Below are 22478 nucleotides of genomic sequence, written 5' to 3'. Positions count from 1 at the left end.
AATAATAATAATAATAATAATAATAATAATAATATCTATTTATTTATTCTGGCGAAGTTAAGGCCATCAGGTCTTCTCTTCCAATTCGCCAGAAACAAAAGAAGCTGATACAATTTCACAGATAAATATTTAAAGAACACTAATAAAATTTATATAGTTATACAAGCACAAGTCGAGTAAAATAATGCGAACATACTAAATGATAATTACAAAATAATATAAGGCTAGAATTTACACTCAATTAATATACAAGCGGTAAGTGAACCAATATTACAAATTACAAGAATAACAAATTCAAATGTAAATTATAACTATACAACACTGAGGAAAATTATATAGGCCTATATAAGTACACATATACACACAAAGGAGAATTAAACCTGAATACTGGTCACGTGTTTAAACAATTCAATTTTTAAATTGTAATATCGTTCGACAGTTCCTGAGGGAGCTGGGTAGGGAGTTCCAGAAACGAATTGCTGATACTGTGAAAGAGGAAGAATAGTGAGTTGTTTTATGGCAAGACATAGATAATAAAGGATCATTTTTAGAACGAGTACCCATGCTGCGATAAGAGGATAAGAAATTAAATGAAATTAGCTGGCAAGCTAATAAAAACATGTAATTATAAACCGGCAATGATAAATAAACTTGCAAATTCAACTCTGACGCCTGCCTACCGTATCCATGAACATGTACTGTCCTTCAGTTAACGTGGCTCCTAAGAGTAATAATGTTATTCAAAGAAAATCTAGTCGTATTTCTCATAATTCGATTCAAAAGTAGATAACAAAATAAACTTATCATATGAATCAAAGACTGTATCAGCCAGTAAAGCTGTAACTTACATAGTAACTATTTTAATATTGCTATTTACGATCGTCGTTTTCAGAGATAAAACAAAGCTTCGGGGAGATATGTTATTATGGACGAAAAATGGGATCACTACGTCCGCTCTGAAACAATAAAATCAAATTAGAACAATGCAAACATCCCTTTCTACCCCAAATTCCTATTTCGAAGAATTCAACTGGGGAAGTTATAACGTCAGTGTTTTTGGATGAAGTTATTATCGTGGTTCGTTTATTGAAATGTGGTGTCACTATCAGTGCTGAATATTATTAACAATTTATTTAAATATGAAATATCACCAATCAAATAGAAATTTATTGACAGCTTATTATTTTCTAACACAAATTTATTTTAACTCATTATATACCTATTGCCACGATAGGATAATTTATTTCTCAACAAAAAGTTCTAAACTTATGATAGAAGCCTATCACTCACTGCTTCCATTACGTCATTATCGTTCTCTAATTTACTTTATTTCAAGTCTTGTATGAGCTTTGAAAAAAAAACAGAAGTGTATGTGTGTCTAATGCCTACCCACTTCACTTAACGTGATTCAGGTTCCACGTGTGCGGATAGATGGCAGGACTGCGACCCATTTTCAAGTTGCACACCACTCCGGCGGGCCATATTATGCATGATGTGTATCTGTGTAGAGTTATGTCGTGTACTAGGTGAGTGTATGTGTAAGTGTTTGTATAAGTGTATTGTAGGGAATGAGTGAGGATGATAGTGAAGGTGAGGAAGGGAGAAGGGGAAACCCGGTGCTGGCACGTAGCCTACTCCTGTCGAATAGCACGAAGGGAGTCGCCAGGCTTAACGTCCCCATCCGACATAAGAATCACTATCAACAGTGACATATGTCTTCTCTTTATATGCACTGCGAAGAGATTTGGGATTTAACCCCGGTATATTGGTGCACAATCTAAAAAACAAAAGTAATGTGATGGAAGAAAATCTGGTAAATATAGTGGATGTGGCAATAGTTTAAACGCAGAGTCTTGTATTGTCAATTGAGTAGCAAATTGAGTTTCATATTTTATTACTAGCTAATATCACGAAACTAAATGTAGGTCTACTTTCGTAAAATATGAGTTTTAACACAACATTATACAATTTCTGCATAAATAGTATCATATACGTGAGAGATTTTTCTTTATTAAATTTTTCCTATCAAATCATTGACCAGTCTTTCTCAAGCCTTAAAATGTTACATATAACAGGCATTTCGTATACACTGGGATCTACCTATTGCTATCTCTTCTTTGTACCTAAATTTTGTGCGAATGGTAACATCTAGATTCTATACATACGATCTGGGTATTGGCATATGCATTAGGTCTATCGACAAGCAGTAAACAAGAAATAGTACGACAGTACTGTGGAACTTACTGTTAAACGTCGACAGGAAAGGAGACGAAAATAAAACCAGACATCATAACACTAAGTTACGTAACAACGCCAATACTTACCCAGTTATTGACGTACTCTAGTCATGACAGCTATAGAAATGTAATAAAGAAAAAAGCTCTAAAATCTGCCGAAGTATGTGGGTGCGTAAGTAGAAATACAACGTTATGTAGCCATAAGGTACATAGCTATTAGTTCTCTAGGAAATTTTACAGAATGGTTCACTGAACATATTTGTACTACTCGTAGGACTCTAGAATAATAATTTTAGGAACTCGTATCTTTCGTAAGACTCATGTATAAGATAATAACCTTCTTGATTTTACCCTAAAAATGCACTTGAATCTCTGATAACTTTATTTCTTCAACTTACAACTATGAGAAAATGAATAATGGTAATAATAATATAATAATAATAATATAATAGTAAATAGTAGTAGTAATACTGCAGAAAAGAAAGTGCAAAATATTACCAAAAAGAGCTGTAGCCTATTAAGTTTATTCTGTCCCTCTTCTACTGTTACATTTTCCTCGTTACAAAATACTAGCTCTTCATTACTGATAGCAACTAAATCATTTTCATAATTAAATGAAAGCAGACAAGCTTATCGCAAAGCTCATAACACGCTATAAATATACAGTCTTAAAACCAGTGAAAACCACACAGTTGTCTATAACATAGCATTCATTTTAGACTATGTCCTTAGAATTTGTTGAGAAGAATTGATTTTTAGAGACCAAATATTATTCATAATAAAAACAAAATATAGAAGTTACTGTGAAAATGAATTATCTTTATTTTTAAATAATATTAATTTTTATTACCTACATACAAAGGACTTTTAAGGAATCCGTAGGTACATTGCGGCCCTCACATAAGCCCGTCATCAGTTCTTATCCTGAGAAAGGTTAATCCAGTCTTTACCATCATATCCCACCTCCCTCAAATTCATTCTAATATTATCCTCCCATCTACGTCTCAGCCTCCCCAAACGCCTTTTGCTATCAGATCTTCCAAATATCACTCTATAGTCTATGTATTTCTGGATTCACCCATACGTGCCCTGCCCGTCACAAACATCTGGATTTAATGTCCCTAATTATGTTAGGTGATGAATACAGTGCGTGTAGTTCTGCGTTGTATAGCTTCCTCCATTCTCCTGTAACTTCATACCTTAACCTCTGTTCACCTCTCAAAGTGAGAGTCCAAGTTTCACAACCATAGAGAACAACTGGTAGCATAACTGTTTTATAAATTCTAACTTTCAGTTTTTTTTTTTTTTTAAAGCAGACTGAATGACAAAAGCTTTTCAACCGAATAATAACAGGCATTTCCAACATTTATTCTGGGTTTAATTTGTTTTTTAGTATTATTTATATTTGTTACTGTTGCTGCAAGGTACTTGAATTTTTTCACCTTTTCAAAGGATAGATTTCTAATTTTTATATTTCCATTTCATACAATGTTATGGTCACGAGACATAATCATATACTTTGTTTTTTCGGGGTTTACTTCCAAACCTATCTCCTTACTTGCTTCAAGTAAAATTTTCGTGTGTTCCCTAATAGTTTTTGGATTTTCTCCTCATATAAAAACGTCATCCGCACAGAGAAGCCGCTGATGTAACCCGTTCCATTCCAAACCCTATCTGTTTCCCGGACTTTCCTAATGGCATATTCTAGAGCTAAGATAAAAAGTAAAGGTCATAGTGCATCTCCTTGCTTTAGCCCGCAGTGAATTGGAAAAGCGTCAGAAACTGGCCTATACGTTCTGTGCATATTTTTTATTGGCATGTTTAATTTCAATTTTTAAAAATGACTCCCTTTCACTCATATCTTTCCTTCAAATATATTCGCATTCAAATCATTTATGTTGTAGGTCTCTATCCATTTCCGTACAATTTTCGGGCATTTTTCACATTACTTCAGTATTGTGTTTTGAAGTTTTGAAATTGTTCTTCTGAATTCTCTCAACAGAAATTCTTCGTTTTTTAGTGCTTGTACACAAAATGCAATTTTATTGTAAATGAACTGGGCATCTAAATGAAGTAAGAAGAAATATATTATTCAATAATTTCACGAATAATTCTCTGGTGGAAGGTCAAAAGTGTTCAAGTCACTCTATGCAAAATTTACAGGAGAAATTTTCAAAGGTTTAAACAACTGCTGTTAATCCGAAAAGTGATATGTTTCGGTTATTTCATGATTTTCTTTATTTTTTTATGTCACTGGTTTTAGGATCTCTTTTAGGAAACGGATTTAATGAAAGAAGTCTTATACCACAAAGGTAATTACCTAAGTTCTTTTACCCGCCCACAGGAGAATTGTGAAGATAAGAGGACTAGAAGTTCATATTTTCTATCAAAATCTCTGTAAAATTGATTGAAAGATAGGCGTATATCTCTTTATGCATTACTCGCAAATTCTTAGACAATTTTGTAAACTTACAGGGCTATCGTTCACAGTGAGAACTATTTTATCATATTTGTTCCATTTTTATTACATGTTTCATTTAATAATCATTTAAACCAATTTAAATGTTTTCCTTTCATGTCAGTTTTACGTGTAATGAAAATAAATGTTTTTTGGTACTTTTTATAGTTAACATTAAATTCAGCAATAAAGAACGTTTAATTATTACGTCAATTAACTTCGCTAAATTTCAGGGTTCAATTGGAGAACACAGAACTGAAACCGCCTATTATCCTGATTCTACTTTTAAGAAGCGACGCAGGGTTCTTAAGTTGGCCCGTAAACCGAATCCTTTGAACTCCGACAGTGAAACCAAAAGACTACAGACGTGATATTCCTTGCTAAAAGATTGTAATTAAATGTAACCTTTACAGTAAAATGAAACAAAATTGTAGTTATTGACGATGTGTGTGGTAAAATGTGATATTTAAGCTCCTAAGTGGTGCCGCAAATTGGAAAGTAAAGTTTAAAGACTTTCGGAACGCAAATAATTTCCATACGTAATAGCCGTAAGTGTTAGATGAAAAGCACGGCTTCATTAATTATTCTTGTAGCGTTTTACAGAAGTGGCAAAACATTATTTTGTAAACTCATGTAACAAAATCGTGAACTGCACAATTTTGGGCGTGATTATGTGAAGATTTTTATCTATCTCAATTTTGTGTTCATAAATTCTCCATAAAATACAGAAATGGAGCGTTTGTATCTCTGAATCTCATCAGTGAAGTACCTAAGAACGTTGAACTTGAAAATCTGGATAGTTAGCATCTTTGTAGGTATTATTTATACGTAAAAGTGACGTAATACTGTACTGATTCGTTAAAAAATATCAGTGAAAGAATATTAAAATTCTATACAAACATTTCTTAAAGTAGGTACAAATTATTTTATTTTTGTATAATAATCAGAATTCTATTAAATTTTGTGCTTTTAGAACGACTGGTATATGGTGTAGTTTTTGCATACTTATAGTGTGTCTTGCAGGGGAATTTCGTACTTGAGTTCGAGTTTGTGGGTGAGAAAACATATCAATTTATATATAATTAATGATTGCGATTCATTCGTCCTTAGAAGATACTGTTTGTCATGTTGAAGAGGTTATTCAAAAGTTACGAAACATTTGAAAGATCTTTTCGTTAAGATGTAAATAATAATATATTTTTGTTCATAAAAAAATGGGATTTATTTAAAAAATCAGAAAAGTTTTTAAATTTTTCTTAGATGTTAAAATTTATAATTATATTAAAAATAACACTGCAGTTTTGTTCATAAAATAATGCAGTTTATTCAGAAGTCAGAAACGTTTTTAAATTCTTCTTAGTTTGTTAAAATTTATGTTTATATTAAAAATAATAATGGAGTTTTGTTCGTAAACTAATGGGGTTTATTCAGAAGTGAGAAAAGTTTTTAAATTCTTCTTAGTTTGTTGAAATTTATGTTTATATTAAAAATAATAATGCAGTTTTGTTCATAAAAGAATGGGGTTATTCAGAAATGAGAAAAGATGTTAAATTCTTCTTAGTAAGAACATTTTATTCAGGTATAAACCAATTTCGAAACATAACCATCTCTCATTCACATAGTTTTGTACGAACTTCGATCTACCACGATACTCTTACTACCACGGAACCAAAGTTATCTAATTTTGGTGTGAAACGTCTATTATCGAGGTACAGGAGATAAAATTTGTAACGTTTTGACATTAATGGTTTACTGTGACGTCACTCGTGGTGCCATGGACTTCATGCCTCGTGATTTTCCAAGCGGTCCGTCTCACTTTATTCTTTATTCATTTTGCATCGAAACAGCGAAAAGGCTTAGATCCCTTATTTTGCGGGGACTGCGACTAACTGCAAAAAAAAAAAAAACTAGGTCACACAAGTGCACAATGACTTTCCGAACGGTCTGTACTATGAAAAATTAGAAATCTAAATATTGAAAGGAATCCAAATATTATTCTACCTACATTTTGAAGGTCCCAGATAGAGAATTCAACACAACCCATTGCCGCCACCTAGGCTGTGACGAGACTGAAACACTGGAACATGTGTTGAGTTTCTGCCGAAACACTGAGTTACTGCGGGTAAGGGCAATGCTTGCTGACTACCTAAGGCAACAAGGATTAGAAGTTCATGAAGAAGTGCATTGCATCTCGGAAGATGAGTCAACAAGACGAGTAGATATTGTTGTCATTGATGGAAAAAAGAACACAGGAACAATACTAGACCCGACTATCAAGTTTGAAAAAGATGCACAACAGCCAAAACTTATTGATGATGAAAAGAGAATCATCTATGAACCTTGCATTCCTTATTTTAGCAAGCAGTATAACATCATGGCTAATCGTTGGTCAGTACAGTGACTTTTTTTTTTTTTTTTTTTGGGAGTTCGTGGTAACATCTCCAAATACACCTATAATCTTTTAAAATCAAAGGGATTCACATTTTCAAATGTTGAGAAAATCCTTAGAGAAATTCTAAAGTACTCAATTCAAATTTTGCAATTTCATCTCTATTTAAAGTAATCTGATTCACTTTAATTTTCTTTTGAAATTTATTGTATGTATTTTCATTGTTTAATTGTAAACTTTTATATAGGCCTATGTATTTGTTTTCTGGGTCCTTCTGGTCACCCTTATTGAAAGGCAGATGATTTATTTTATAAATCTGATATACAGTATATTAGTGCTGTTGATCGATCAAAATATTAATCGATTAACTATTTGAATTTAATCGATTAATCGAGTTTTGATCGAGTTGGAAAAAATGTTTTAATATAGGCCTACTGTAATACACAATTAATGTTAAATTTAACTTGTGTTCGCTGATAAGATTAACGTAAGTATTAAATTAATGTTGTATATATATATATATATATATATATATATATATATATATAACTTATATTGTTTCGTTATATTACAAAACAAATATTTCAATTCGGCTTTTACTTTTTTAATTGTATATTATCTTTAGTTTTTTATTTGGGTCCGATTTTTGTTTTGTCATCTTACTAACATATTTATTATGAGACATAATTTATTGTGTCAATTTCTCCGGGAATTTTTGAGACAAACATAAATAACAAAAAGTGTGAAGACTCCCCTAGTTAATACTGCTTCATCCATGATTTTAAACATGTGAGTGCATTCACATGCTCCGAATTAATACGAATTAAGTGTCTCTCTACGTTTAGTAACAATGTTTCCTGCATCACTAAACACGAAAAAACGTTTTTTTCTGTCAAGCACTTCTCCCCGATCGTTCAATTTAAACCCAAATGTTTCACCGAGTTTACCTCTGAAATTCTCATACGACATAATGTAGTTTACACTTTTCACAAACCACATAAAACTGATTTTTTTTCTTTATCAAACTAAACACACAACCTTCATATACAAACTCAGTACAGAAACTGCAACTGCAAAACTATAGCGGTCGAAACAGAAGACTGGCCCCTATTGTAATCGAATTACCAGATTTTAGAAAGAGAAGAAGGTAGTTACGCTCTCACTTGCACACAGTGTAGACATGGCTATTTTAAAAGGGATGAGTGGGACGAATTCCAGGAAAAGTATGTATTTCATATGCTAGGAAGATGAACTGACAACAAGGTGGAAGTTTTCTTGAAAAACCATAACACTTTGTAAGAGTTTCGCATTGTCTTTCAACTTTCAAAAGAGGTAGACTGGGTCACTGTCCTCATATTTCCATGTCTTTCTGAAATGTTTGTGCAAAGATTTTCTCTACGCTACCTGGTTTACAGTTAGAAAATAACAGTACTCTTGTACTTTTAAATAAGCAATTTCCGAGAGAGAAATAAGAATTTTATAACAATATTATGTAAATATTTGTTCTAGATTAATTAAATGCATATGTGCAGAAGCTTGTAAGCCACTGTTTTAGCAGCCAGGTCCCCCTTGAGGCGGGAAGCATGGTGGCCAAATTAAAAGTCGCAAGTAGCTTGTAGCTACACGTGTTTGCAGGCGGGTTAACTCGCGTCATAATGCGCTGCAAATAAATCAATATTTGTGACAAGTTGCTGGAGCCTGGCCGTGCATTGTACATCGTCCGCATACATCACGTAAGATTGCCTCGCAGTTGACAGCACGTATGATATATGCTTCTCTTTCCCAATACATCGCCTGCAAGATGAAACCGAATGATTGAACGCATGTGTCTGCGTCATATCGCAAACGGTTTGTCTGCATTCCATTATATGATTTGTAAATTTCAAATGCGAAAGGTCAGGATTATCCAGCTCACAAATGTCAGCTTGAGATTGCTTGAGAATAAGTGGTTAGTGCTGTAAATTATACAGCCTGTTACTTCTCAATATAGACAGTCAAGGTTCGATCTCAGACAAAGTTTGTGATATTTGTAATTGAGGGGTTGTTTTGAAATTCATCATGCCATTTCTTAAGGTGTTGTATAAAGTTTGGAAAACTGAAGTGCGGTTACAACTTAAATTGTCTCATATAAATACATGAGTAAATTTAAGTAACTGTGGAGAATGGTTGTTTTATGAAAAAAATACTCTGTTGTGGTTGAAGTGTGTCTCTCCTGTAATTTTCTGTTTCTTTATTATATTCTACTTCTTCTTCTTTCGTTGCTCCCGTTTCTTCCATGGGGTTACTTCTGCAGGTAAAGATGACTCCATAATTAATACAATAAATCACGTGCCAAAGTTTTTTTTATCTGAGGTGGCTTTTGCCACGTACGTAAGAAGTACTGCCAATCTACTGCAGTTTAAAATTGTATGGATAAATGTTTCAGTCCACACCTGTGGAGTAACGGTAAGTGCGTGTGACCGCGAAACCAGGTGGTCCGGGTTCGAATCCCGGTCGGGACAAGTTAACTGGTTGAGGTTTTTACGGGGTTTTTCCTGAACCCAATATGAGCAAATGCTGGGTAACTATCGGTGCTGGACTCCGAACTCATTTCATCGGCATTTCACCTTCATTTCATTCAGACGCTAAATAACCTGAGATGTTGATACAGCGTCCTAAAATAACCCACTAAAATAAAAATAAATAAATGTTTCAAGATGGTACGAATGGGACATTTGTGCTGGCTGGACAATGACTATTCACAAAACAAGTTTTTTGACTATGGTTGTTTTATGAAAACCACCTGTGGTGTTTTTTCTCCTAACATCTAATTCAGTACATGGCCTCTACAATACGCTCAGCATATGCTTAATTTCTCAAGTTTAAATTTTGTGGACTATGGGTCTTTTTTTTTTTTTTTAATTTTTCAATTGTTAAAACGGCAATGATACAGGTCTTTCCTAATATTACGAAGTCCTTTCTCTTCGATTTTCTTAATGCTTATTGTTATCATCTCACTACAGTGCGTTTGGAGTGACCCAAGATAAGTCTGCGAAATTTACCATTTTCCCTTCATTTGTTTGTGAACTGTAAGCAAGACATTGGGTTTAGTTCTGTGTATGTGAAATATTCTATGATAAAAGCCAATAGTAAGGCGATAAGTGGAACAACCAAGAAGGAGATGGCAAGAAACGCTGGGAAGACGAAAACGTCAAGAATTTGAATCCTAAAATATAAAAATTACGATAAATTCAAAGTGAGTTGGATTTATTTGATACAATTCATATTATGTTAGCGAGAAAAACCTGTTTATTTAATTAGCTAATAAGAAATCATTAAGACATTGTCCGGAAGTGTGTCTAACGAACTACGTATTACTCCAAACAACTAGAGCCGATTCTGCAAGTTCTCGCAAGTATAACTGTTCAGACTTAACCCACTCTTCAAATGTTAACATTGGAAGAACTGGCCAAAAACATCTGTCCCCTTCTTATAGTTCATTACACGTCGCAGGTTGGAACGTGGACTAATGGAAGCTGCTCGCAACAGAGATGGAAAGCGGAAGACGAAGAAGCCAGCCGAATAACAAACTAGCAAACTAAACAAAGTAAAAGTAAGCAATATTATGACATTAAAGCCAACAAAACTAGATTCCTTTCTATGTGACATACTTACTTGGAAACAATGATATTTATGGTACAAGGCCCCAATAAAAGCATGCCCTTACGTGCCAAGATATGGGATCAAAAAGAGATATAAATTTCAAGTAACAAAAGTACATGGAAATGAATGAAACTTTAACTAATAATGAATTGATTTTGTCGCTGTGCATCAAGCAGTTATCGTTATGTCATAATTAAAAGATAGTTATTTATTAATGACTATGATGACGTAACAGTAATGATAATCATCATTGGTTAAAAATGAGAAGACGAACTAAGCGTTGATTAAAATCTCCTCTACGACAAATTCGTACATAAATTAACGGTGTCGTAAGTGCATAAAAATGCTTTGAAAAGAAAAGTAATCAACGGTTAATACACGTTTTCATTTCTTATATTGAGGATCATGTATTGCCGACAATACAGTATGTTTGCAAATTCCTATTACAAAGTCCCAAGACTTTTAGAGGTATAGATTATTCGTTATCTCGTGAAACCAAATGGTTTTCATAAACGGCAAACTGACGCTGTAAAACAACTTAATATTTTCCATATTCCTTTCAGTTTTTCAGTAAAAATTCTTGGCATTCACATGGGTAATACTCTCAACTGGGACATGCAAATCACAGAAATCTGCAGAAAAGTACAGGCCTATTCTATTATCCATGTGCTACTCGTAAAAAAGGATAAATGTTCATCTTGCCTCTTGCTTAAAAAAGTCCCTTGTGCAGACGCTTGTATTCCTCTATTTTGACTATGCCGACATTTTACTGACTGTCCTTTCCAGCGACAACAAAACGAAGCTTCAACGTGCTCATAATTTGTGTGTACGTTTTATAAGCAATGTTCCCAAATATGATCATATTACTCCCATCCCTGAAAGCAATAGGTTGGCTTAAACTAGATAAGAAAAGAAATTTACATTCGCTTCTCCTTCTCTTCGAAACACTGAACTCTTCTATTTCTTCGTACTTGTCGTCTCGCTTCACATACCTTTCTTCCCACCACAATCTGAACACACGCTCTTGCCATGAAACAATACTAACAATACCATCTCATCACATCTGCTCATACTCATCCTCTTCCACAATAGCCCTTAGCCCTGCCAAGACTCTGGAATTAGCTGTCTGCTAGCATCAGAGACTGTCGAGATAAAACTGAATTCAAACGCAGACTTACCAGGCACTTGGTCAGTAATTGAGACTCGTTCAGATATGGCTTCTTGTAAATAGTTATCTTATACTATCACAAAATATTTCAATATCCAGTAATTTCATCACTAAATAATTTTATTATCCTAGGGTCAATTTGTACTTCAGTAAAAAAAATCTTTGTTCTTAACTTCTGTAATAAATTTTCTAGTTTTTATTAATCAGATAATCTTTTCGTACTTTGATTTTTATTGTAATTGTAAATTTAATATTAATTGTAATTATAATTTGTAATTGTATTCTTAATATTTGAGTTGTAATCCCCTGGTAGAGGGGAAGAGAAGGCCTGATGGCTATTTTAATGTCTGCTGTACACAAGGTTCTGGACCTATTCGCTTGAATTTTGTAATGTTTACAAAAATCACTAGGGCAGCATCATGGCATACATCGAAGACAACAGAATGATGTATTTTACCATGTCTCTTTAATATTACATAGGCCGGTTAGCACACACGTCACATTCTGTTAATACTAAAACGAAACGTTTCCAGACAAAGGTTTCTGAAATCTGCTTATAATAATATTATTCTGCTCTATGATCGCTACAAGTTTGTAACAAAGTCAAGATCATCTTGTATTTGTTGAAAGAAGTCCTGATTTCTGTTTGTTTAATAATTGATTTTTTTTATGAAGATATGTTTTATTTGAATCACTTTTCTCAATATCATATATGTCATACAGGGTTGTTTCCGATCTCTGATAACGAATTTGAATGACGTCATGTACGTCAGGAATCACACCGACAGCTGAATTGCGGCGAGAGGTGACAGACCAGGAGTGAGTGATTTCATAATCAGAGTGCACGGTGTGTCACAGTAGCAATGCCCAAGAAAAATGAGCATTTTTGGGATGGGCACATTACAACTCTTTCCGATGCCAAGTACAATTACGTGAAAATCATAGGAGCCTGCAAAACAATGTGCATTGTATTGTATTGAATTAAATTTATTAACATTCCATGGTATTCATATATTGCTTACAGCTCAGATGGGATTAATTCCAGAGTAAAAAAGCAAACAAATCCACCCTCCGTCACAAATCGCCGCACCCCACGAGGTAATACAAATTAATTCCATTCGAACTTTACCAATCTTATTAAGTACACAGAAGATGTCTTTCTTGGAAATAACGAAACCTCGTTCATTGCAGGCTTCTTTTATTTTCACTTAACTGTACTTGGCATTGGAAAGGGTCGTAATGTACCCCTTCTATAAAGGCTCGATTTCCTTGAGAATTTCTGCCGTGAGTCGCCGTGAATTCTGACTATGAGATCACTCACTACTGGTCTGTCACCTCGCGCCACAGTTCAGCTGTCGTGTGGCTCCTAACGCACATGTCATTCAAATTCGTTATCAGAGATCGGAAACAACACTGTATTCATTGTAGTTATTGGACACAAAAAGCGATTGAGAATAAAAAATTTGTTGGAATACTACAGGTACGTAAAATGAAAGTGCTTATTGACGAGTATTAACCTTAATGTTCGGTAGGAATCGTAGGAATTCGTTCTGTATTTCAGTACTTTGCTGAATGTGCAGGTTGGAAGTAAATTAAGTATTGTGCACGTTTTATCAGCTTATTGATGGAATAGAGTACAACAAAACATTCTATACCATGTTAGACAAATACTTTTCTAGAAAAAATAATTGTCCCCTAAATGTTAACACTGAGCTCCTTGCGGCCAGCTCTTCCTAGCTTACAGGATCGAGCAGTTGAAATGTTCATGAATGTCAATGTTACAATGGCACAGAAACTAAAGTTTGGACTTAATTCCACGTATGTACAAGATGAACGATAAATGAATCGTCTGTTGCTGAAAGAAGTAAATAAATAAATGAAACACTGATAATTCAGTATGCCTTAATTTTCTGGGGAAATGGTAGCAAAATTGGGAGTGTCTTGATTTTGCAAAAGAAAACCATTAGAAGTATATGTCAATCAAACTGTCTTGAACATTGTCGACTACTTTTTGAACAATCACAGATATTAACAGTCATATATACGACCTAGTCCTTTACACTCGACAAAATATAAAAATTACTCATTAATAGCCAATATACATGATCATGAAATTAGAACTAGTGAACAAATTGATATTCCATACTGTAGATTACATAAAACTAGTACACATTTTTCTGTCATCGGGATGAAATTATATAATAAGCTTCCCAGTCAATATTATAAGTTACCAACCAATAGTTTCAAAACTAGATTTTATAATTGGCTCTTAATTAATCCTTTCTACTCTGTAGATGAGTTTCTTAACATAAATTCATACGAAATTGTTTTTAATAAATAAAATTATTTACATTTATTTACAAATAATACATTAAGAGTGAAGTGTGTTCATTAATTTTTAGAGTTTCAAAATGTTTTATGTTTTCATTCTAATTAAACTTTACTATTTTAATTATACCTGTATTTTCAAATGTACTGTATGTTATTTTTCCCCCTTCTGTATTTGTGACGAAGCCTATCACTGTATGTTTAAAGGCTTAATAAATTTAATTGAATATCCCTGTGCAATTTTTCAATAAAATGGACTGTTCTGTTGCAAATTAAATAAAGGATTAACACGTATCGTTGTTTCCTGTCGTTAGGAAGTCTGGCAACCCTGCTAGAGTGACTAAGGGACGAAAATTAGCTTTTCAGAACGACCGAGTACGTATGTGCTTTCGTATGTGAGGCGGCTATGCGCTGTTGCCAAACTACACAGATTTTCATCCTAATTGTCTAATTAAATGTGAAGTTAGTTACAAAACACATAATAGGTTTTTATTTATTTTAATGTATTCTATTGCCCCCATCAATCTGCATAGTTGTATCACTTCCACCTTGTATATGCGCGTAATAGGCCTATAAATAACATGTGTAATTTATTTTGATCCTAAGCTCCTGTCAAGGACAGAAGTTGTTGCGGTGTCGTGATGTTATTCTTTCCTGATAGCGGGATCGCCGCTAAGGTTTATAAGAAAATGATATGCGCTGTTAACACTTTGTTGAATATACTGGGTAGGCGGTAATTGTTTCACTTCCCCTGTGATGCTCCTCTCATTTAGGGGAGGGAGCATTGGGCATGTAGTTGTCGCGACTGTGGGTAAAGATGTGGGTTTGGGGGCACTGAAAATTGAAGGAAGCAGTTCACCTTAGTCATCGTGTACTTGAAAGACAGATGTGTCTTATAAACCTTCGCATGAATGCATCCGTAACACGAATAAGCTTTCATTTACTGTTCGTCTTCATAATCCAGAACGTGATTGAATGTTGTCGGCCCTGGAAATAAATAGATTAGTCTATCTAAATCACCATTTCACGCTCTCTGTTCTTCGCGTCGATAATCAAGGAATAACGAGAAGGACAAAAAAGAGCTTTAAAATATCTCGAAGAGACTGGACATGCGGGCAGTCAGGTTACATATTTGATTCAATCCCTGCGACCAAATCGAACCAGTTCGAATCCACTTCATTAGAGACGTGGGCCTTATTAGGAGAAATACTCCGGATGAAAATAAAACGAGATACGACGTCGGAGAAGGGTGGGGGGGGAATAAATAACAAACAGCTGAAACATGAAAAGTGTGGCGTGGCACGAGCCATGGAACGAGCCACCGAGCTGCCTAAGAAGCACCCACACGACTGGCAGGTGTCGCTACAGCGCGTGTTGCGTCATCCGTCGCGCCACAACTTTTTGCACCTAAATCTGCACAAGGATATCGGAATCGTGTGTGTGCATTCATTATATAAACTCGTACGCAGTCAGCTGCCTCGTTACGCTGCTCAATAACAGTTCACTCATTTGTTATATTAAGCTAATTTTATTGTTGTTATCGGTGTCATATCATTACTTCAAGAATATTTACAAAACTGTCCTCTTCAGACCTTATCATAGCCATTATCATTAATCATCATTATGTAGTTAATTACAAGACCCTTTCTCATCGTATTATTATTATTATTATTATTATTATTATTATTATTATTATTATTATTATTATTATTATTATTATTGTTGTTGTTTAGTCAGCTACCCGAAGACAGGTCTGAAACTCATCATTGGCACCAATAAGGCATTACTCATGAGGCAACTAAGCCAGGAGATAATGGATAGAGTGGCCAGTTCCTTTTCCCCCTCCATATCATAATCGTTGAGTAGATACATGTTATACTAATCACACTACAGATATACACCATATGAACCATTGTTCTTCCTCTGACACACAACGTCAAATGAGGTGAACTGCCTGATAATAGATGTACAGATACGTAAATAAAATTTGGAGCTCCCTTATTGTAGGGTAAACATTGGTAATTTCGTGACAGTGGTTATTTCGTGATACTTTTTCTTTGCTCTTTTGTGAACTAACCAATAGTGTTACGAGATTCAAATTTCCGCCAAGGGATTGCATATGTTGTCCAGTTTCCAGAAACATACAACTAAGCTTTGTGTGACTATTGTAGTTGCTTCAGTGAGCTTTTATGTTTGGAGAGAGCAAGTTTGCGTCGACTTCTCAGGCGTACAAATTTTGTGGATGTTTGTAATTACATTACAGGCTTATTACTAAAGGTAAGCATATGGTATTTGGTACAAAGATTTATTGTATCTTCATGAAATTTTAAGAAATGTTTTTGGAATTTTAGATACATCTGTAGTCGCCATATAGGCTTAGCTTTACTTATAGAAATCTTAGCTGTTTGATGCGAAATTTTGTTGAGCATTAAGTGTTACATTTTTTACTATTTTAAAAGTTGTATTACAATACGAATTTTAGAAATCTGAAGACAAGATGTGATAACAAAAAAGAAAATGGAGACGCAATGGGTTCAGTATATCTTCAGTTTGATTTGTTATCATGCTAAGTGTCAATGATAAGTGCTAGATGACTTACTTACAAGAATTGTGACAGAAGATGGAACATGGCTCCACCATTTTGGACCGGAGACAGAGGCAGACAATGGAGTGGCATCATGCAAATTCACCAAAGAAATAGAAATTCAAAAGTACACCTTCAGCAGGAAACGTTATGGCTACTGTGTTTTTCGATTCAGAAAGACTCTTGCTTGTGGACATCATGCCACACGGAACCACCATTAATTCTGATGGGTATGTTGCAAATCTCAAGAAACTTCTAGTTCGACTGAGTCGTGTTCGACGACATCGGGAGAAGCAGGATGTTCTGATATTTCACGACAACGCACGGCCATATGTCAGTCACAAGACCACACACCAGATCAGAAAATTCGGATAGACAACACTGAAACACCCGCCTTACAGTCCTGAACTGGCACCGTGCGATTACCATCTCTTTGGTAAACTGAAGGATCCCTTCGCGGAACGAGGTTAGAAGATAACGCTGCTAAAGAGTGACTCAGATGTGTTGGTCCAGACTTTTACCGTGCTGGTCTACAAGCCCTCGTTCCTAGGTTACGTAAGACAGTTGAAAGGGACGGGGATTATGTGGAAAAGTGACATTTTGTTCCTTAAGGATGCATCTACATTCTGTGAAAATAGCAAAACTGTAGGATAAAAATATAATTTTTAAACAAACGTTATGCATTACTTTTGGAGTTACCCTAGTAATATAAGCTATATTAAAGTCCGTAATAAAAGTGTTCACCCTTTCAGGGCAAAGAAGATCCCTTCTCAATTTCAATTTTTACTTTGATTTCATTCTTATTATGTGTTGATATGTATTTCTATGTTTTCTTGGTATGAATATTAGACGGAATTTCTGTGTTTGAAATCTTGTAACAATAAATGAGAATTTTATTTGACTTTAATGAATTTTTCCACAATTCTTCTACCTCTCACGAAATTATCAATGCAATATCACGAAATTACCAAGGTTATCACGAAATAACTAACCTTTCAGCTTAAGTTGTAAAAGTGGTTTTTGGCACATATTCAAGAACGTATCCAATCTTTTATGTCTCCAGATTTGTACAGCAAGTTATCGTCTTTTAGATGAAAAAATCGGAATAAGGATATATTTACACGTTTGCATTTTAAATTGGTTTTCATGAAATTATCAAGAAATTACCTATGTTTACCCTATAGGCCTAAGTTTCGCTTACAACTAGGGACCGGATTTTTATGTAATTACATATTGTATTCCTTTCAACCTAATCGTATATAAATAACTAATCTTTGCGAATCTTGTAATTGCCATTAATATATTACAATTTGATACTACACATTTTTACATATTTACCCCACATTACATATTATGGCTTGGTATTACATAAATCTACATATTTAGGGGTTTTATTCATTTTTACTTCTCTGAAAGGGGGGAAAAAACTTCTGCTGGGAAAGTTTGCAATTTTAAATTCACAGATTTAAAAAGCCTTTTTAAATCTGTGTATTCCAAATTGTAAACTTCCCCAGCAGAAGTTTTTTTTTTTTTTTTTTTTTCCTTTCAGGGAAGTGAAAATGAATAAAAGCCTTTTTAGGTGTGACAAGTACCACTATTGCTTGACCTCTTTATTTAAATTTAGTAGACCTATACGGAAATGGGATTTTCCGAGCAACTATTAGAAAGTATGGTTCTCGGCTGGAATAATCCTACCCTTCTGAATGCGACAGAAATGTCACTTTTCAAACAACAGTTTGTAAATGCCTATTGAGGTTTTATTAGGTGCTTGTTTCTTACAGAGAGCAGCTAAAATGCATGTGTCCCACATCTCCTCTTATTTTCTCCTAATCCAGTAAAGCGAAACAGTGCTTGCAGTACTGTTGTTTAAGGCGCTTGCCTGGCGATCTGAAGTTGCACTCGAGCGTGGGTTCGATCCCCGCTTGGGCTGATTACCTGATTGGGTTTTTCCGAGGTTTTCCCCAACCGTAAGGTGAATGCCAGGTAATCTATGGCGAATCCTCGGCCTCATCTCGCCAAATACCATCTCGCTATCACCAATCTCATTGACGCTAAATAACCTCGTAGTTGATACAGCGTCGTTAAATAACCAACTAAAAAAAAAGTACTGTTGTGTCATTCATTTCACTCAGTTCTCTAGTTTTTAGTACTTACAATACCTATAAAATACAAGTGAGTTTATCTATGGATTGCAATGGACGAAGCTTTCACTACAGATGCAAAAATACTAATGAGTCAAGTGTGCGGTAAAAAAAAGTCGGATGCTCTATGAAATCACAACTGGAGAGTCTTACCTATCCTATACCTGCCAGATATTGATGTTAAATATTTTCATGATTTGGTACATATTCAGCTTATTTTTCTTAAATAAATATGTACATATTTCACACCTTGATATTACATAAAAATCCGGTCCCTACTTACAACACACTGCGCAGTAAACAAGATCCCTTATATATGCTACCATGCTTGTGGACAGTCGTGTAAAATTGTTGCCTACATACAGGTGGAATGCCATCAAGACTAGCTCCAAATTTTAATTCTGTATCTGTACATATCAGTCAGAACCTCAATCAGAGATTATTATTATTATTATTATTATTATTATTATTATTATTATTATTATTATTATTATCTCCTCCTTAACGCGAATGATCAAGTCATAATCACATCAACCGAAGATGATATGCAAAGAAAGCATACCAATTAAGTTTAATTGCTAAAACATATGATGTGGTCATCTCCACTTCTAAAACAAAAGCTGTGGAGATGTGTGGTAAAAATATTCAGAGATAAAATAGAAATAAATGACAAAATAATAGAACAGACGTCAAAATTTACATATCTAGGAAACGTGATCTCAAATGAAAGCAAAATCACAAATTCACTATATTACCACCAAAGCACCAATGCGTTATGCATGTGAAGTCTGAATACTTACTTGTTAATAAGATAGAAACTAAGAAACTGTCGAAAAAATTATCTTCTGTCCACGGGATTGGCTGATTGTCGGTTGTCTTGTGTTTTCCCGTGAAGTCTCAGCGGTGATCCTGCGGCATTCCGATCCCATTGCCAGGGAAGCCCGCATTTGTAACATGCTATCCAATGAATCTCCGTTATTCGCAGTGCCGTGTAAGTCGGATGAAAGGGGATGTTAAGCAGAATAAGAAAGAAAGAAACAAACAAACAAAGAAACAAAGAAAGGTAGAAATCGACTTCTACCACCTTTCAATATATTTTATATTGCTGTAAATGTGTTTTCCTTAAGTTCAGGTAGAGTAATTTCACACGTTTGATAATCCGATCGAGATATTTCAGAAGGTCTTGGCATTACCGGCGTTTCTTAAATCTCCAGCCAGCATCGGGGGACTTTGTTTTGACGGTGCTTCTTCTTTTCTCTGCGCTATGATTGGGCGGGGATGTTATAGGATGCGGCGGTAGTCGCTGTCTATGCTATTGCGAGTACAGTACGATTATTTAGTCCTGACAGTTGCGGGCAATGTGCGCCTGGATCAGGCGAGTCCATTTAGTTACGCCAAGGGGTGTTTTAGTCGCTTGCCTTCAGAGCGATCGGATGTCACGTGTGCCATAGAGCGGTGTATTTCTAATACAGTTAAGCTATACTGCATTCCTTTACTGACTGCTCGTCCTTATCTCTACTTCGGATCTCACCCCCTTACTCCTGTTACTTTCCTCTTTCGCGTCGTCGAGCTGTCAGGACTAAATAATCGGTCTGACTGTGCGCAGCTAATTTCCCAGTCACTTAACATTCTTTTTATTTTACTCGTACGGTCCTTTCTGTTAGGATGAGTCTCAAGAGCCCGATGCAATGACGCGAACCCGTGTACCTTTTAGCTTACACCTCCTCGTTCTCCATCACTGATTCATTCATTCGTTAATTAATTAATTCATTCATTCCATACTGTCCGTCTCGCTCCATATATATATATATATATATATATATATATATATATATATATATATATATATATATATATATATATATATATTACTTCTACTCTTCCTCGTATCGAGCAACGCCTTGGATCCTTAGTCTAGCGAGGATAGCTACGACACCTCTCACCACTCGCTCTGCCAAGGCTTTCAACGACCTTATCCTACTGCTCTTCAGTTGTACTACGCATCGTGCCTCTGATATTCCTCCCCCTTATATTGTAGTAGGCCTACGTTCATTTTCGACTTTCACTACTGTCACTACTGTTAGGCTATCAGCAGTATTACTACTATTACTACCGTACTGTTACTACCACCACTACTGTCACATCTAGTACAAATATTACAACTACCACCACGACTACAACTAGTAGTAAGTAGCTAATATCGCTACCATGACTAGTTCTAACAACACTATCCTCTTATCACTACCGCTGTTGTCAACACCACTGAGTCCATTATTACTATCTCCACTACTAGCAGCAAAACTACCACCGCTAACACAACGACGACTATACCATTAGTACTACTGTCACCACCACCACCACCACCACCACTACAATCAGCACTAGTTCTATTACCACGAAACCATCGCTACTACTACACTACGACTACTGTTCGTTCACTAGTAGGCCTACCACTCGTACTAGATCTGGAACTGTGCCACCAATACTGTAAATATTACCACCACTAACACCACTACCACTATTAATAAAATACTTTAGGGCTAACGGTGTTTAGTGCGACTCTCTTGAAGGCCGCGATTGAGTTCAAATCCTTTCAAGGCATTATCGTTGACTTACTTTTGAAACCTCGTAACTGCATTTGGATACCTGATTTGCACAAAAAACTTCTTATTCTCTTTATACCCCAGCTAACAACTGTTATGCGTTTGTTATACATAAAATGTAGAAATTTTGCACACTTACGAGATGTTCTCAGCAGACACATTTTGAAAATATACACACACTTCCATATTCAGGAAAAATTGAACTTACGGGGTTTTAGAAGTAAGCCGACGATATCCGTACGTGATGTCATTTGTTCTGCCTTAGATGCAGCCCTGGCTTCGTACCTACGTCATAAACTATACTGACTCTGTCATGTCACAGTGAAAATAGAAACCTCGACAATAAATGTAATCGTCGCCCATAGTAAATATTAATAACTATTAATCTTTGACGTTTGAGAACATTTTTCCATTCTAAACCGTCTTAATAACATGCCTATTACGTCACTTAACACTACACTTAAAGCAGCAGCTTGATACTAACACTTTGTAGATGTTATATGATTATTCTTATATATTTCTATTTTTCTTCGGGAACAAAATTTGTACGTTAATTAGGCCTATATTATAATATTTCTTTGCTTTATGAAATATAACTTATGTAATGTATTTTAAAACAAATTTCTGTATTTTAAATTGATGCACGATTTACAACAGTTTTACAACTCCTTGAGTACGTCGCATCAAAACACCACACGTGATAGGTATTGCATAATACATTATACTTTTACTTTGTTTTCATTCTCTGTGGATAACTGTACCTTAAATAAAATAATGTTACGGAATTTGTTAGTAAGAACAGGTGTTACGAAAACGAAAATTAAATTTATTGTGTTTACGCATTTTAAAATATTAAATATGGAATTTCTTAAAGCGGCGTGTATAAATTTGTACTACAATTCATAAGCCTGGAGCGGTGAAGACAAGA

Source organism: Periplaneta americana, chromosome 2, assembly GCF_040183065.1.
Source record: "Periplaneta americana isolate PAMFEO1 chromosome 2, P.americana_PAMFEO1_priV1, whole genome shotgun sequence".
NCBI classification, from domain to species: Eukaryota; Metazoa; Arthropoda; class Insecta; order Blattodea; family Blattidae; genus Periplaneta; species Periplaneta americana.
The sequence above is the reverse complement of the archived record's forward strand: the minus strand, read 5'-3'. Positions refer to the sequence as shown.